Here is an 18,709-nt window from a genome sequence, read left to right as displayed (position 1 = left end):
TTCTTCCTAGTCTTTGTTGGCTGAGATAGAAATAGTGGTGCCTTTGCTTCTCCGAAATTGTCAGTAGTTATGTAGCTACCCAAAAATGGCTGTTCTACATTGTTTCCTTTCCTTGCAGATGTTAACAGCAGATACTTGTGATCCCTCTCCATACAACTTTACTGTTACTGTACCGCTATAGTACAGTGTGTTTTGGTAAGAAGCTAAAGGTTTTTCTGGGCAAAATCTATAAAAAGATCATGAGTGGTGGTGAAACAGTTTCACATTATGGAAGAGGCTGTGAGCAGTCGGCTTTGGGGGCTCTTCTAGCTCACTGCAGACATTGCTTTTATACATTCAGGACTAATGTTTGCTAGCTCCATATGTTTACTTTATAGAATGATAATGTAGTATCATCCCAGTCATCATCCTCATGCTGTAAGTCCAGTCCTCTTCGTCTTCTCATCCCAGTTATCTTCATGCATAAGTCCAATGTTCTTAGTCATAAAAGTGTGCTTACTATTGTTCACTTACTACAGCACTATAGTGATAATGAAAGATATTTTGAAATGTCATATCCTAAGCGTCAATGCATTACTTTTAAAAGGCCAACCAAGCAGTTCCACCCTTCTCATAAGATGTAGTGGGTCCAGTAATTCTTCTAGGAATTTGTATGACTTCACCCTTCATACAGTATCACATAGCTTGATTTCATTTTCTTCTTGTTTTTTTAATTAATAAACATATATTTATAAATAGTCCTTGAAGGGTTAATAAATCTTTTCAAGTCACATGTATTTTATTTCTATGATATATGTGAAAGGGCATCTGTGATGACATTAGCATAGCACCAGATGAACTGTAGAAATATCTGTTGGTTCTACTGACTTAGTTAGATTTACCCGTGTTTAGATGCTGGACCCTGGTGTAGTTTTCAGTCTTCATCCAAATGCCCCATGAATTGTTCTCTGATTAAGCACAGAAAGAATGGTTTTAATAATACCTGTCCAATCTTCAAAATATGTGCAGTTGCTCCTGACATTTATTTAAGAAAACTATAGGTAGATCAAACATTTTGCCTTTCATCTGATCTACTTGGAATGATCAAATAAATAAAGTTCCCTTTAATATAATTCTTGTCCATCAGGAGTGAAAATTACCCTGCTTTAACATCTGGTAAGTATCAAATGCTTTACAGCTCCTAATCTCATGAGACTTTACGGCCTATGAATCGGTGAAAGCACATGACAAAACTAGAGACAAGACAAAGTCCAAAGAAAGTGTGTGATTGACAGTCATACTAGAAACAGAAAAGCAGCCTGATGGAAAGCTCTGAAATCCTCTCCAGATGTGACTGAGATGGCGCGGGTGAAGGATAGCTGCCCAAATCTCAAGTCTCAAACTTAATTTACTTAAACTTAGGATTATTCTGAAATCACTGCCCATGTTGCAGCCACTGAAAGGTGAAGGTTATCACAGTTGTAGTTTATATACTCTTCTCTTCAACTACATATTTTTTATATCTTTTAATATTTAAATTAATATGTTTTCCACCTTGAATCTATATTACATCCAAAGGCCAAATGCTTACCACCTTGGAGGTGATTTTATAGCAACGCCTTTGATCACAAATAGGAGTACATAGTAATACACCACCCCACTAATGTCAAATCCACAAGACTATGCAACAGTCAGAAACAACATGGGACGTAGCAATGATCCTTAGCTGTCTGATAAGATTTATAAAAGTAAGTGCACCCTCCTCTATTTATCAGTTCATACCGTAATAAAAACATCTGACCCTTAGGAGGTTTTAAAATTAGGTAACTGGAGCCTCAAATAACATAACATCACCACTTAACATAGCATATTGCACATATTGTTTATATTCATTTACAACAACAGGAGTGGAAATGGAAAAGCCATGTGTAGAAAACTAGGTGCACCACGCAAATCAATAGCTTGTAGAACCTTTACCAGCAATAACTAATTTAGAAGAAGTAATATTTTATATGACTTCATCAGTGCCTCACATGCTTCTGGAGGAATTCACCCTCTCTTCTTTACAATGTTTCTTCAGGTGATTTGGGCATATGTATCATTAGGTAGTATTTTTACACCAAACAGAGTGTCTTAGAAGTCCATGGTTGATGTAATAACTGCAAGAAGTGCAGGTTCTGTGACAGCAAACACAATATTATCTCTTTCCCCTCCCTCTGTGAGGTGCTTGTGCTAATATGTTGTAGTGCTGTGCAGGGGGGCGGATTAAGATTACCATGAACCCTGGGCTGTATGAATTTTATAGCTCCTGCAAGTCTATGCTCCTGCCATGTGATGCATCTTCGGGCTGGGTTGCACAACAGGTCCTGCCTGGTATGGAAATGTGTGCAGCAGGCAAATTATTACTTGTAAAAGTTCACCTGCTGCAACAAGTGTGCAGGTGCAGGGCGGCGGAACCATCCGGTGCCGGCCCATTTCCATGCTGGTTGCACTCCCTTCATGCCCCACCACGTAAAGCGGGAAATTATCACAATTGCTGGTGTTGTGTTAGCAATTGCGTTTATTTCAGGGTTTCTTTGCCAGTTTTCTGGCATAGAAGCCCTAATAAATCCCCCTGTATATATTGCTGTCTTATTTAATAATATGCACAGAATTATGGTCTCTGTTTAATGCTTTATTGTTACAAAAGTTGCTGATTCCACATAATAACATGGTGCCAAAATAAGTAAATGCTTTTGATCCAAAACATTGTTATATTTTCTTTAAATGAGAGAAGCTCTGTGATTATCTCATCATAGCTATGATATTTGGGTGCTTTCCTATCACAAGTAGCCACTAGACAATGTCACTGCAATAGATTGAAAGCTTATTAAAATGTGTTGAGAGCAAAAATAACAGATTTGTTAGTTTGGAGAAAAGTTTGTAAACTTGTTCTTTTTCAAATTCTTAAGAATTTCCTTTTATAGGTTTGTTTTGCGGGCCATAATATTTTAATAATCCCCATCTGTTCGTAAATAAGTAAACTGAATAAAACAATTGTTTTAACAGTTTTCTTCTTATTGGACACATTGCTTAGGGCATGTGTTGGCAGGAGCTCAAGGAAAAAATGACAGCTTGGGTAGTTTGAGTACATTTCCACAAATGTATTCAAACCTAATGAAAATGCCTGGCTCTGTTTTAATATATTCATTAGTGTTGTAAACCTTCAACACTACCCCCAAGGATGATGAAGAGTAAACATGGTGCAAGTGCCCAGCCATAGTTCAAGGCACAGGAGTGTAACTTATGGGTGAATGTTCCTGGTAACGTCTATGACCGTTCATTGAGTGTGCAGCTATGCAAACAAACTTATCAGAGACACAATAAAAATCATTGATTTCAATTAGGAATCGTCACCTTATTTCAAGACAAGGCTCCTTTTGTTCTTAAAGAAGCCAGCTTTGCCCAGCCACTTACATGCAACGATTTCTTTACAGTGGCTTTAGGTATTTGGTGTGACAAGATTTCAGCACTGTGACCTGATAGCTCTTTTCAAGGGATTGAGCTGCACTTGTTGAAACTTGTTTGACATGTTTGTTCAATAGCAGTTATGAACAAAAGTGGTTACATGGTGTAACAATGAGTTCTTCACCATCTGTTTATAAAAGACTTAGGTATGAACCAAGCTATTGAATGTCCCAGTGATTCGTACACTAAGGTGTTTATCAGTATTATCTATGGTGACTTTTTTCCATGTCCATATTACACACCTTAAGCTGGAGTTGGCAAGAACGTATGGTTCTGTTATTGTCTGGGTCACCATGATCTACTTACATTGTGTGAGCTTACAAAATCACAGGCTAATTATCAGGTGTTTTTTCGCTATAGTTTACATAAAGATTGCCAGCCATAGCGTTTCATTGCCATTGAAGGGTATTATGACACACAAATTATCTTCACTAGTACTGAGATGTTAAAGAACATTTTTGCTGTTAGTGTTTACACAAGATTTGCAGCCTTTTTATGACGAGTTTTCAGAGTGTGGATGAGATGTTGACAAACAGGGTTATTGCAGCATTTACCCACATAAACTCTCTCCTTTTTTCTTAAGAGACTATTTTTAAAGAGACATAAAGGGACATATTTACTAATACTGTCTAAATGTTAGTCTAGACATTTTTAAACTGCGCCAGAGTTATCACAGCGTCAAATAAGTATGATTATGTATAGTGTAATTCATGTCACAGCAAAGTAGCTAACTTTTGTCCCAAAGTAAGTCACATGACATGTGAAATCATGTCCCTTTTTCATTCAAGTTATGAAAGTGTCTAAAAGCTGCCTAAAACACTTGTTTGATATAGTGCAATACATTATAGCAGTTTTAGCAAACAGTGGCCAAAATTCCCTTCAAACCCAATGGCGTCACTTAACCTTGGCTGATGATGTGATTTCAACAGAGGGTACAGATCAGTTACCAGCTCTGTATACTAAAGTATGAAAATGTTTGGCTATCAGAGGGGCACATGAATCAAACTTGCCCTTTTCATAAATTTTCGGGACTTTTCATAATGCATGTGCACATATGTGCCTTTTTTGCGCCTAAAACTATCTCCCATCAACGTTTGCCACTGTCTACCATATACACTCGAATAAAAGCCGAGGTACCTAATTTTACCACCAAAAACTGGGAAAACATATTGACTCAAGTATAACCCTAGGGTAGGAAGTGCATTGGTCACAGCGTCCCCAGTATATAGCTCGCCAGCCCCCTGTTGTATATAGCCTGCCAACCCACTGTAGTGTATAGCCTGCCAGCCCACTGTTGTATATAGCCTGCCAACCCCCTGTAGTATATAGCCTGCCAACCCCCTGTAGTGTATAGCCTGCCATCCCCCTGTAGTGTATAGCCTGCCAGCCCTCTGTTGTATATAGGCTTCCTGACCCCTGTAGTATATAGCCTGCAAGCCCCTTGTAGTAAATTGCCAGCCCCCTTTAGTATATAGCCTGCCAGCCCCCTGTAGTATATAGCCTGCCTGCCCCCTGTAGCATATAGCCTGACAGCCCCTTGTAGTATATAGCCTGCCTACCCTTTAGTATATACCCTACCAACCCCCTTTAGTATATAACCTTCCAACCCCTTGAAGTATATAGCCACCCCCCCCTTTTAGCATATATCACCTGCCAACCCCCTGTAGTGTATAGCCTGCCCGTTAAAAAAACAAAAAAACTGAGTACTCACCATTCTGATGGCCCGGGCGGCTCCTCTTCTATCTTCATGTGTGTGAACACAGGCCTCATGTCGGTGACAGCTCCGTGGGCAGCTCCTCTTTTTTCTTCACGGGCGCCACCTGCAGGACAGCTCCATGCGCATGACCTGGCAGTGCACAATTGTGATGTCAGCCACTGCGCCTTAGTGTTCCCTGTGTTATCACCTGAATCCAGATAAGAGAGTTGCAAATTTTTTTAAATTTCACAAAAAAGTTGTAAATTTTGGCATAAATCTACGGCTGCCCCTGACCAGGCTTACAAATTAGCTTGGAACTGATTGCAACTTTTGGAGACATTTTGCAACTTTTGCTTTAAAAAGTTGCAAATTCACTAAAGACCAAACAGCACAAGACTGCAAAATTTTAGAATTTTTTTTAAATCTATTAATATAAAGCCAAACAATATAAATCTTCCATATAAACCCAACGAATAAAGCAGATGTGTTATCTGGACTGCAGAAAGATAAAAATAGGGCCCATCAGAAAATGGCACAACTGCGTTTTTTGCCAATTCTTATTCCTTGAACAATTTGTCCAGCAGATAACAAATACTTATATTGCTCTGTCAAAAGAAAATTCAAAAAGATATGGCTTGTGGAAGAAGGGTAGTAAAAAAAAACTTAAAAAATACAGAAACAATCTGGTCTTGAAAGGGGGAGCTTTTCTAAAGTAAAACCTCTGAAAAAGAAACAAAAACTGTTAGGTAACACTTTAAATTCATGTTAATTATATATTCAACAGGTTAATTCTATATTCTTATATATGTGTAGGAACTTTAGTTATCAGCAAACAAAAAAAATAGTTTTTCATGCTATTCAACTTTTTAAGGTTTCATTCATACCTTCTGCAACTGAGATAGAGATCCTGGGGTCAAAACAAAAATTAAAGGAAAGCCACCCCTACTTACCCAGAGCATTGCTTTTGTCACCAGAAGACAAACTTAGCATGGGCTAAGTTTTTTTCAGAAACACACCCTACTAAGGGTTTAATCTGATGACTGGAAACAGGTATGAAGGGGGCCCAGAAAATCCAATGTGGTATATTACTTGTTATGCATAAAATCCATGACCTACTAACATTATGTGACCCCCTGCTTGATAATCCGCACCTAAACTGTTGCCCCAAGAGCTACTGAATCAAAAAACAAAATTACCCCTCAAATTGAACGGAAAGAGGGCGCAACTAAGATCACAATACACTTGTAATATTTATTGATGCCAAAATAGATAATAAAAATTACAAACCATGAGAGAAAATAGTGGTCCCGATGTAAGGGTGTCCACAGGATACAGTACATTAATGGATGGTAAGATACAGAGACCAACAAAAGCAGTCTAACCCTGGACAAAGTAGAGATAATACATATATACAATTTAAGAGGAACTTGGCAAAAAAATGGCATAAAACCTGTGAGATGCTGTCTATCAAATATTGTGTATAGACAGCTAGAGAGGGTCGCTAAAATGGTGCTAAGGTGTGCATAGCCCACTCAATATTAAGTGCCAATTCTTACCTAGTAAAGAAAACTGTGCTCCACTGCCTAGGAAGACCGCGTCCTACTAAGGGTGTGTATCACCTGTTATGTCACTATATACTTGTGGTATTATTTGGGGAAAAAAGAAAGGGGAGGAGGGAGTTTGTTGTAAAGAAAGAGGACACGTGTATTAATATATAACTTTTATTGTTATTTCTTAAAATAGGATTCACTCAGTATGGTGTAATTTTAACATTAAATGAAGCTGTGGGCATCTCCTCTGCTTCCCCAGCTAACCCATGGATATTATATTCCCCTAGCTCCTCCCCATTATATTGTGGCTCCCTCACCTCCTATTTTTCAAGTTCCATGTTACACATATACTCATCTTCCCCGTTCCTTTACAGAAGGTCCTCTCTCCTGTCTTTATGATGACATCATCACATCCCAACTGATGGCTTTGTTACATACATCAGTATTTCTGTGCATTGTCACTGTAATTTTTGCTGTAATCAACTTTGTTGGCATCTGGAGAATGTACATAGAGTTGAAGTCCGGGCACACACCTACTGCCGTTTGGGACAGGGAAACAGAGCCTGAAAACTGTGACTGCAGGTTTGCTGTGAGGTGCCTCATACATTGTCTGCAAGTAGTTGCAGTGGATGTAGGGGACACCAGTTCTGTGTAAGGACAACTTACAGGAAACTGCTGTTACTAAGGTGCAGTAGTGATGGAAGGAGAGGACAGACAGTAGCGGTAACAATTGTCCACTTGATGCGGAAAGATGCTACTTCTCTGGAGCTCTGCAGAGTGGTGCGGTGAGTACCAGATCTTATAACCACTTAGTGGAGTGGTCAATAGCGTCTCTGAAAAGGTGGCCAAAATTCCTGAACACAGAGGCGGTGATCCTGCCTTATCCAAGGTAAATTGTTAGTATTCACTGCATGTGTGGGGAATACTAACAATATACCTCCTGATAAGTCAACATTAGGGTTGACGAGGAAGAGACAATGGTGTTTGATCTACATTAGGTGATAAGCTGGGCAACATACAAGAGCCGAATGACCTCCTCACATAAGCCGATCCACATATAAGCCAATGGTGCCAGCCACCAGGGTAACAGAAATTTTACGTGAAGTAACCGTACACGTTACTGGTGTCCCCCCTCCCATTGACGGGGACTATTTCCAGAGTGTGTATTGAGCTCTAAGTATAACAGGGGACATCTCACAGTAGAATACTTTTCCATTGGGCATCAACCCACTGCATCCGTCCATTGCATATAACAAAGGGTCTCCTTACAAGAAGCCTGCAGCTTTATTTTATGTTGAAATAACACTATACTAGCTGAATTATATTTTAAGAAATAATAAATTTAACAATTTTTCTTTTTTTCCGTTTCCTTTTCCCTCAAATCATAGCTCAAGTGTATATTGCTCAAACTATTCATATTTTATCAGCACAAAGTGACATGATAGGTAACCCATTTTTGATTATTTACTATACTTTTTTGTAATATTTACCCATATAAAACATAAATAACAACACACTGTACCAACATATTATAAAGTGATATACAGTGCAGAAAAAGATATTAATTCTTCACTTGCAGTACGCCCTAATGGAGTTCACCATCTACCAGAGGCACAAGGAGAGGCACAGAGGCACTATCTACCAGAGGTGCAATCTGTACTGTACTTCAAGTAGATATTTTTCTGATCAGATTCTCTGTGCTGTCAGTCAGCAGTTCTGGTAACAGTTTTAATGGTACTAAGTGATAAGTAAACTGTTGTACCTTTATAGATGAAATTTGTTAACAGGAGGCTGAGCTTGTGATTATGTCAACCTGCTGACACTTCTTCTAACAGTATATCAAATTAGATAACATTTTACAAATTGCTTTCAACCCTGAAGCAAAACTACTTCAAAAGAAGATAGGCATGTAAAAATACCTGAAATTCAATGGATGTGATGAACTTTTCTATATCTGGTAACATACAACTGCGTTCAGCATTTTGTCAACTAATTGAAACAAGATTGCAGCCTAGGGCTGGGTGGAGCTAGAAGAGGCAGGAGCTGATGGTTGTCTCTACCACAAGGGGTCGAAGGAAGAAAGAGCAACATTGATAGATGTAAAGTAAACAACGCTAATAAAAGTGGCAACGTGAGATGCATATAAGCCAGCATTAAGACGATTATGGCTAGATTTATAGAACACTTCATACACTTGTGCAGGTCCCCAAAGATCAGAGCACAGTGGAAAACAGGTTCTCCCATACACAGATAGAGTTTAAAGGTATTTTATGGTATTTGGAGCATTTGAAGCAGAGATTTGCATTTTTGGTGTGATGTTATGGCTGATGAGTTTGCTGTTAATTCATTTGCATGTTCTGCTCAGAAGCAGTGAGGTACCAGATGGTAGGGGAATGCTAGGATTGGGTTGTTGTTAGAGACAGATCCAGAGGGAAAGTCATGGAATGAAGTTGTCTCTGATACATGATATTTTAGGTAGGGCTCCAAGACTTACCTGTGCTTGGACCCCCTCTTGTTCAAAGAGTGTGCCCATTTCAGTAAATAATTTATATAGTTTGTGTAATAAAAAGTTATACAATTTTCTAATATATTTTCTGTATCAATTCCTCACGGTCTCCTAGATCTCTGCTTGCTGTCTGTCATGGGTGCTCCCGTGATCCCTGTCTCAGATCGTGGGTGCACCCGTGCCGCTCTAGGGTCAGGTTCCCGGCTTCACTCACCTCCCCTGGCTCTAGCGGCGTCCTCTGCAGCTCCCGCGGCTCGTGGAGCGTGTCCCCGTCTCCTAGGGCGCGCACACGCCGGCTCGCTAAGATTTAAAGGGTCCGCGCCAATAATGGCCGCTGGCCAGTCCGTTCCTGTGGTCCTGTGTTCCTGTGTGCCTGTCCGTTCCTGTGGTCCTGCGGTCCTGTGTGCCAGTCCGTTCCTGTGGTCCTGCGTTCCTGCGTGCCAGTCCGTTCCTGTGGTCCTGTGTTCCTGTGTGCCAGTCCGTTCCTGTGGTCCTCCATACCTCTGTGCCAGCTCCTACGATTCCTGACGTGAGTTCTGGTGTGCCTTCCTGTGCTATTTTCCTGCAGTCTCTCCGGGTACAGACCTTGGCAGCCACCGCGGGCTAGTCGCACCTGTAGAACGACCTGGTGGTTTCCCGCCGCAGCGAGTCTATCCCGCTTTGCGGCGGGCTCTGGTGAACACCGGGTTCTACTTAGACTCCGGTCCCAGGTCGGCTAGTACCACCTCCCGCAGTGGTCCAGAGGGTCCACAGAGCCCCAGTCCTGACACTGTCCTTCTATAGAAAGCTTTTATATTTACTTCCAGGTCACACAGGTGCATGGCTCATTATAGCACACAGCTCTGATTACTCTGTGATATAATGAGCTGTGCACATGTGTGACCATGGTCAGATTTCTGACCGCTGGAAGTAAATATAGATGTTTTCTATAGAAGGACAGCAAGCAGAAAACCGTGAGGAATTGATACAAAAAGTATATTGGAAAATTATATTATTTTTCTTTATACAGATAATAACATTCATTTGCCAAAATGGGAATACCCCTTTAACTTTGCCTTGCAGACATGGCAGGTGGGTGCAGATAAACAAAAAAAACATTAAAAGAAAACTGCAAGCAGTTTTGTCAAGATTTTGGTACAATAGAAATTGTCATAAATAATTTATACTCTACATTAAATAACCAAACAGAAAATTGTGTTTCTTTCTTCATTTTCACTGCTAAGTGTAAATATACTGTTAATCAGTCAATGAACAGTTCTTAACATTCTTGTGAAAGAAGCAGAAATTATTAGAAAGCATAAGGATCCAAGCTACTGCTAATGACTGAATAATGATGGCCAGATGAGTAGATCAGGGCCTATCCAATCTGCCAAAAGTGGTCCAAGAAAGGACAATTGATAAATTGGTGATGGGATAATTTTTGACTACTAGGACTGATGTGTCCTAAAGATACCTCAACATTAGGTGTGGTTTTTAAATTGTTTTTGTTAAATGATCATTTAAAATGTAATGTTTCAAATGCAAATGTGAAGTGTATGGGGAATGAAATTGTTAGTATTGTAAATACATTCTGTTTTTCACCCATGCGCAGAAGCTTTATATCTATTGTTCTATTTGTCTCTCTGGCCTCGAGGGGAATGCTAAGTTATTGTTGTTTTGAAGAATTTATTACAGAAAGTACAGAAACATTTACATAAAGCAGGTGTATGAAAAGCAGGTGTACATAAAACAGATGAAATGCACCAAATACAACGGCATGTATCTTTTTGTGCTGTCAATTTCAGAGAGACATACTCATAGATTAAATGATCCTGTTAATCCTTAGTGCTCACACAGCATTATACACGATATACAGCACACTTCATGTAAATGTTTCACTGCAGCATGCTCGTCAATACCAGGCTCGTCACTATATAGATCCTGTATACACTATGCAGTGTTCATTAGGATACGGGTATGGAACACCTTACAGTGTATTTCCATGTCATGTGATGCAATCTATATCTAATATTTACCTGCAAAGAGCCTCTGGGAACATCACTCCCCTTTTTCTTTTGGATGCTCGCATGGTGATGCTTTGGTTATTCTTTATATGCTCATTAGGCTAAACAAAACAGTGTATTTTCCATGTATCTATTTACTTATTTAATCCTACCTTATGTAATACTATGCATCTGATAACACATTGGCAGATGTTTGTAGGAAATTTAGGTAGTATATTGCCAATGCAATAGCTTGCCTGTGGGTGCCAAGCTCAGTTTAATATTGGTGCTCTGTGTAGTGGGTGTTACAGATTATCAATATCTTAGAACTATACATGGATGGTCCAGCATTACACACCTAAATGTAAAATGGATTGCTGGGTGATTGCACATTTTTCATCCCATCACTCACTATGTATGCTAAAAGCCTGATTTTGTTCATATTTGGCTACAAATTGGCCAGATTTTATTTATTTAAATTAATAAAGTTTTTAAAGGTTTTTTTTAATTTATGTATGTTTAAGAACACAAATTACATCAATTGATTTAGGGATAATATTTACTAGCAAATCTCACTGAACAATGGAGGATTCCAAATACATACAGATAATGTTTATTTTATAAAATTATTAATATTTGGTAAGAGCCATTTCAAATATACTTGTATATACTCGAGTATAAGCCGACCCGAGTATAAGCCGAGACCCCTAATTTTACCACCAAAAACTGGGAAAAACTACTGACTCGAGTATAAGCCGAGGTCAAACCCCCGAGTAGTATACAGCCTGCCAGCCCCCAGTAGTATACAGCCTGTCAGCCCCCAGAAGAATACAGCAGCCCCTAGTAGTATACAGCAGCCCCCAGTAGTATACAGCAGCCCCCAGTAGTATACAGCAGCCCCCCTGTAGTATACAGCAAGCCCCTAGTAGTATACAGCAGCCCCCATGTAGTATACAGCAAGCCCCTAGTAGTATACAGCAGCCCCATGTAGTATACAGGAAGCCCCTAGTAGTATACAGCAAGCCCCTAGTAGTATACAGCAGCCCCTAGTAGTATACAGCAGCCCCTAGTATACAGCAGCCCCCCTGTAGTATACAGCAGCCCCCATGTAGTATACAGCAAGCCCCTAGTAGTTTAAAGCAGCCCCTAGTAGTATACAGCAGCCCCTAGAAGTATACAGCAGCCCCCCTGTAGTATACAGCAGCCTCCAGTAGTATACAGAAGCCCCCCTGTAGTATACAGCAAGCCCCTAGTAGTATACAGCAAGCCCCTAGTAGTATACAGCCAGCCCCTAGTAGTATACAGCAGCCCCTAGTAGTATACAGCCTGCCCCTAGTAGTATACAGCCTGCCCCCACGGCCCTTAAAAAAATAAACTTAAATACTCACCCTCCGATGTCAGCGCGGCTTCCCGATGTCGGCACGACTTACCGATGTCCCTGATGTCAGCGCGTCCCGTCTTCTTTCTTCTCCGCGGCTCCTCTTCACTCTTCCGGCGCCCATGTTTTCTTCTAGCAGGCGCATACTATGACGCGGCCGCTGCTCACGTCATAGTATGCGCGGCCATGAAGAAAACATGGCCGCGTCGATCATAGAAGAAAGAAGAGAGAAGACGGGACGCACTGACATCGGGGACATCGGTGAGCCACGCTGACATCGGAGGGTGAGTATTTAAGTTTATTTTTTTAAGTGGGTAATTTTTTTGGGGTAATAGACTCGTGTATAAGCCAAGGGGACGTTTTTCAGCACATTTTTTGTGCTGAAAAACTTGGCTTATACACGAGTATATACAGTAGATTAAGTGAAAATGAGATCCAGGAATCAGGTAAAAACACATTGATTCACAAATATTGAAAAAATGTGTCAACACGAGGAATCTATTTAAACAAAGAGGTGGCTGTCTGTCATTCAAGAATGCTACAGAAATTGGTGGTAGTCACAAACAGCCCGGACATGATTTTATTTGCTGAGCTGTACTGTTTGTTCATCACTTCCTGCCACAAACCCTAAAGGCTCAGTGCCAGTAATGCTGAAATGAAGTTTCTCACTTAGAAGAATTTAAGTTTCTAAGGTAATCTTTACTTTAGCAGATGTCTATGTGTTACTAATTGTGTCCCTGGTTTTGGAGTTCAAAGAAGTAAGCTGCCTTCTTTTATCATGAAATATGTAAATGTCTAAAAATAGTTTGCAAATATTAGTATAAAGTATACAATATTAATCAGAATTGAACAGCCATGTCACACAATATAAAAATAATAAAAGATCTAGAAGGTTTTACTGAAAACTGCTCAATGTTCCTTTCCAGTGCTAAAATGCAAAGTCCAAAAAGACAAAAAAAAATGTGCACCAAAAGGGGCGTGTTAGTGCTTTGTCAGACTGTGTGCCACAATTCTGTCCGACATGCACCACAATTCTGCAGCATGAACCAAGTGCACCTAAAGCAAAATGGCACACACTTCCAGAGCAGTGCAGAGAGCCCCAGATTCATGAAGAACATGCACCAAAATTCATGAATCAGGGGCACCATGCACCGTTCACTGGCCAACTGTGTTTAGTGCACTATTTTAGATAAATGTGGGTAATAGAAGAGTAGTCAACAAATATGGGTCAGGACCAAGAGGTAAATGCAGTGAGGCAACATGGATGGTCAGAAAAAAGGCAAAGGGTCAAACAATTAGAAATACGGGAAGCAAGATATATGCAAGCTAGCTCAAAATAAAACTTATACCTAGCACACATGAAATGGCAGGCACATCTTTTATAAAATATCAGAGTCCTGGTCCAGAACTTCTAGACAAAGTAGACCAGCAAAGGAGATATGTGAATGGAGGAGATTGTTGACCAGAGCAAAATCAACAAGAGACTGGCCAGTGTGGTGGAAATCAATTAAGAAAGCCTGTAAAGAGTAAAACAGTGTTCAGACTAGCGAGGACAGAATGAAAACTAAAACTAAAATCACACTCAGCTGCACTTTATGGAGTATGATGGAGCTAAAGCCTGAATGGGATTAGATGTAACAGCAGTAAATGAGTGTAGGAACAATCAAAATCACTGGCAGGAAGGATGAGCCACAAAGATAGTTAATTTACCAGCTATATAATGTACCTAAGAGCCTGTGTAAGGTATTAAAGATGGTTACTCTCTCTGACCATCATTGTAAACAGGGAATGTGATATAGACACAGAAATACAGATAGACAGATAGATTATAGCCATATTATCATTTGTCAGATATCTTTTCTATATGGGACTTTCTGTTATAATGATGAATTTAGAACATAAAACCTTCTTTTGTTCATTTCAGTGTCCATACAATGCTTCTAGTTGAACAATGGAATAGGTTAAAGGAGTAAAGGGCTGGTACATTTTTACTGTCCTGACTCAGCTGAAGCCAAAAACTCCTATGGATTCTTGGCCCTGATCTAACGGAATATTAGAATAAGTGCAGGTCACAGTCTGTAGTCCACTTTTTCTCAGTTTCACTCCTTGGCAAATTAAATAAATATTTTGAGCCAAAACATTTTCATATACTCTGTACATGACATGTAGAGTTGATAATTGTTAAATAAAAAGTGTGCATTACATTCTGTTCTGCATACATGACACTTAGTGAGTCACCAAAGGAAACAGAAGCATTCACATTTTATATAGCAAGCTTTATGTATCCTCTTAAAATCCCTTGTGTAACACTTCCCAGCCTCGAAAATTATAATTCATATTATCATTTTACATGTTTGGCAGTAATTACTTTTGCACATTGCAATTTGATCTGTAAAATTGTTTGTTCCATTTAAGATGGCAAAAGACACATTTATAATTTAGGAAAATTTAACGGAACATTCTGGACAAAATGAATCCACTGATTTAGTCTTGGAGCGGGGTTTGAGGGGGCAGTGCATAAGAAGAGGCCTTAGATAACAAAAAGACAAAGCCTTGTATCACATTCTGGGACCCCTCACTAGGATAAACAAAGTAATCACACAATGTAGATACACAATGCCACGTCTTGCTGTAATGTTTACTTGTTGTCTCATGTGTCATTCCTGCTTTTTGCTGTTTTGGTTAAGGCATAAGGCATAAAAAAGCCACAATTTATTGCACATTAAATTGAATTTTCCACTTATCGCCCCATTTGCTCTTGCTAAGCCAAATACCCTGGTTAGCCAAATTTGGTGCAGGTAATTCCTGAAATGTACTCCAGATGATTAAAGGACATCTACCACTAGGATGAAGGATTGTAAACCAAGCAGTGCTGGTGTGTCCCCTCTGGCAGGATCAGCTCTTCTTTTAGCGTCTTATGCCCTTGTTTTTATGGAAAAAAGGGCCTTACAATAGTATACAAATGAGCATGAGTGGCTTCAAGCTCAATTAACATCTATGGAGCCTGGAGCCCCTATGGCTAAGTCCAGCCTACATTCCAGCCTACAGTATTTATCTGAGAAAAAAATTATATTGAATTGGTAAATATCATAATAACAATATTATAAACCAATTAACTCTAAAATCAATAATTATGTAATACACTAAGGACTCACCAACGTAGTTTTCTTTCTGTTTTGTTTATACAGCTATATTTTCGCCGTAAATATAGAACTTTCTCACCCCCATGAGCACATGGGGCACAGTATCTGTACCGTATCCGTATAAAATATGGTGGGCTGACAAATGATGGATGGATGACAGAATACACCTCCTATTGGTTCTGGTCTCCCTGGATACTGCACATTTATATGGCAGAATGTGGTTCACAACTGTATGCGGGACGTATGCAACTAGTATTCTATACGTTCTCAAAGAAGTCTATGGGGCATACAGAACGAACATAGATGAGAAAATAGGACATGCTCTATATTTTTTATGTCTCACGGTACGGTACATTAAAATGAATGCTACACGTATATACGGTCGTATATATGGCCGTTTTCATAAGTCTATGTGCATGAGGTCTTACTCATCTCTCCATCCAGTCTGTGATCTAGAGGCCAGTCTTTGCTAAGGTTCTGTGTCTCTTTGACCTTAATACCTAAAGGAGAAAAAAAACCTTAAAATACCTTTTCATCAAATTTTTATATTTCAGATATAATTTATATAATAAACACTTATATAATAATAAACAGTATAAAAAGTTACAAATGTGACCTTCTTTATATGTTTTCCTTGTCTCTAATTATCTCAGCATAAGAGGCACAACTTTTCTGGCTTACAATGTCAGCATTGGTACATCTGCAAAATAAAACATTCTGCTATACTATTCTGTACTTCAAGGAATAATTATACACCGTCTTAAATTGTGTCAATGTTTTCTCATTTACTGTTTCTTTTACTTGTTTTTAAGTACTCAGCAACTCCAGCGGAGTATTTTACAAATATTGGCTATGAATTAGACATATAGTATTGTACCAATCCCTGTAGACAGTTGACAGTTCCATCACTCGGAGGTTTAGTCATTTACTCTAATGTGAGCTCACTTGGCCTTTGTAAATTCAATAAGCTTCTTACAGCTACCAAATTTCCTGACGGCTCCACTAAGATAGGTTGTTATGAGCCAGAAAAATATTGGCGACAGAGAGAGGGACCGCTATGAAATGTAATTAAGTACTCTCTATTAAAGAAGTGAAGTCTCATTGGCTTCAGTTTAATATGAAATAAAGCCGTATTATTCTTGTTGGGAAACTTTCTGTTCAACATTTATAGTACTATTGTAGAATTATACTAGAAATTCAAGTTCCAGGCCATTTGTAAAACACTTTTCACTCTTTGGTCAGATATTATTTGACCAACATTTATCTACCCAACTTCTGGGAACCCCACTAGTCACAAGAATAGAACATCCAGTGATATGGAGAACAGGGGCCCTTTCTTACTGAGGGATTGAGCTTGACCCTCTCTCTCTATTCTACAGAGTACAGCCCTTAGCTGTCTCTAACACTGGCATAAACACTGAATGGTAGTGTCTGAGATAGCCAACAGTTGGGCTCTGCACTTTCTAAGACTCCCATACTATGGAATGGAGTGGCAAGACACATGCTCATCCTACCACTTGTTTAGTAAGAATGGGTCCTCCATTCTACAGATTTCTGAGGGTCCCATTGTTGTGATGGTGGAGATCCCAGCAATCAGACCATCACCTATGGGCTTCGTATCCTCTATACTGGGAATAGGGGATAAGTTGAAACCTTAAAATCCAAAAGAAAAACAGTTCTCCACTTACCCCCTCCACAAGTCTGTGGACCCATTAGAGTCTTCTATAGTGAAAAAACTGATGTCCAGCAACAATTAGTGTGGTATAAAATATGCGTTTCTTCTCTTTATTAATAAAAACTTCTTAAGGTACAGACATCAAGGAATAAATATTCATGTCAAATGAATATTTATTCCTTGATGCCTGCACTTTAAGAAGCTTTTATTAATAAAGGGAATAAATGCAAATTTTATACCACACTGGTTAATGCTGGACATCAGTTTTTTATCTACAAATTACCTGGTACAATCCCTTTAAGTAAATGGTTGTTCTCCAACAATGCTAGATTGCACATTTTTCTTTTCCTCATTTACATCTAATAAACACTGATCGATGACGACACATGACGACAGTGTATGCTGTGAAGAAACACACTCCTCTGAAAAAAGGTTGTCAATGTATAAATAAACAGATAAATAAATGGATGATGTAAGTGTTTTCTAAAAAGTAAGTTCTGACAGCCCCACAATGTGTAGGAACACAATAATACCCAGGAGGAAAAACATAATTGTAGGAAAATGTTGAATATATTTAATGGTGAATACAAGTATTTCATAAATACAGGTCTAAAATACTTTCCAAATTAGGGGCTTTTAATAGGAGTTAAAACACACAAATATCTCCACAATTTGATAATGGAATGCCAAAATTGTTGAAAAATCAGCTTGTCCACCACAGGCACTCAATCTGCCTACAAGTTGCAATATGCATATTCTGAAAATATGATTGTTTGTGGCCATAAAGGTATGGTTATGCTCCTATTAACTGCTCCTTTGTTGGTGGTGGAGGCATTGTGGACCTGAAAAACTGATTTTATGTTTTCCATGCTAAGAATTTATTGTGAAAGGGCTACACCCCTGAAATCATTTTTCTTTGTCAGTTTACTATTCATGTAAGAGTAAGGGAATACTTCTGTTAGCAATTTAGTTTTATAATGCTGTGGCATCTGAATCAGATAAATATCTGGTCTTCTGTGTTTACCCATGTTCACGTGTTAGTCACACATTTCTCCTCTTTGAGTTGTGATCAATGAAAGTATGTGCTTTTTCAGTTGTTGTAATGTATTAGTCAATGTCTGGATTAGTCAGTGTCTCTGAGACACAAACTGTATGCTAATATTGAATTTGAGTAATCTACAGGCAATGCTGGGATTGTAAGAGTAAAGTCATGCTGTTGTCTGTGAATTCATTATTCTGAAGTATAGTTGTAAATCCGCTTCCATGGAGTAACTTCATTTTTTTACAGGAGGT

At 39.1% G+C, this 18,709-nt stretch overlaps 1 protein-coding gene across 1 annotated transcript in view; it reads left to right on the top strand.

Annotated features, from left to right (window-relative positions):
* Positions 1-18,709, top strand: part of GLIS3 (GLIS family zinc finger 3) — a 243,969-nt gene that overhangs the window by 80,252 nt on the left and 145,008 nt on the right. The window lies entirely within an intron of this gene.

The sequence above is a fragment of the Engystomops pustulosus genome, chromosome 1 (genome assembly GCF_040894005.1).
Source record: "Engystomops pustulosus chromosome 1, aEngPut4.maternal, whole genome shotgun sequence".
NCBI classification, from domain to species: Eukaryota; Metazoa; Chordata; class Amphibia; order Anura; family Leptodactylidae; genus Engystomops; species Engystomops pustulosus.
This window is presented reverse-complemented; position numbering and strand designations above follow the sequence as displayed.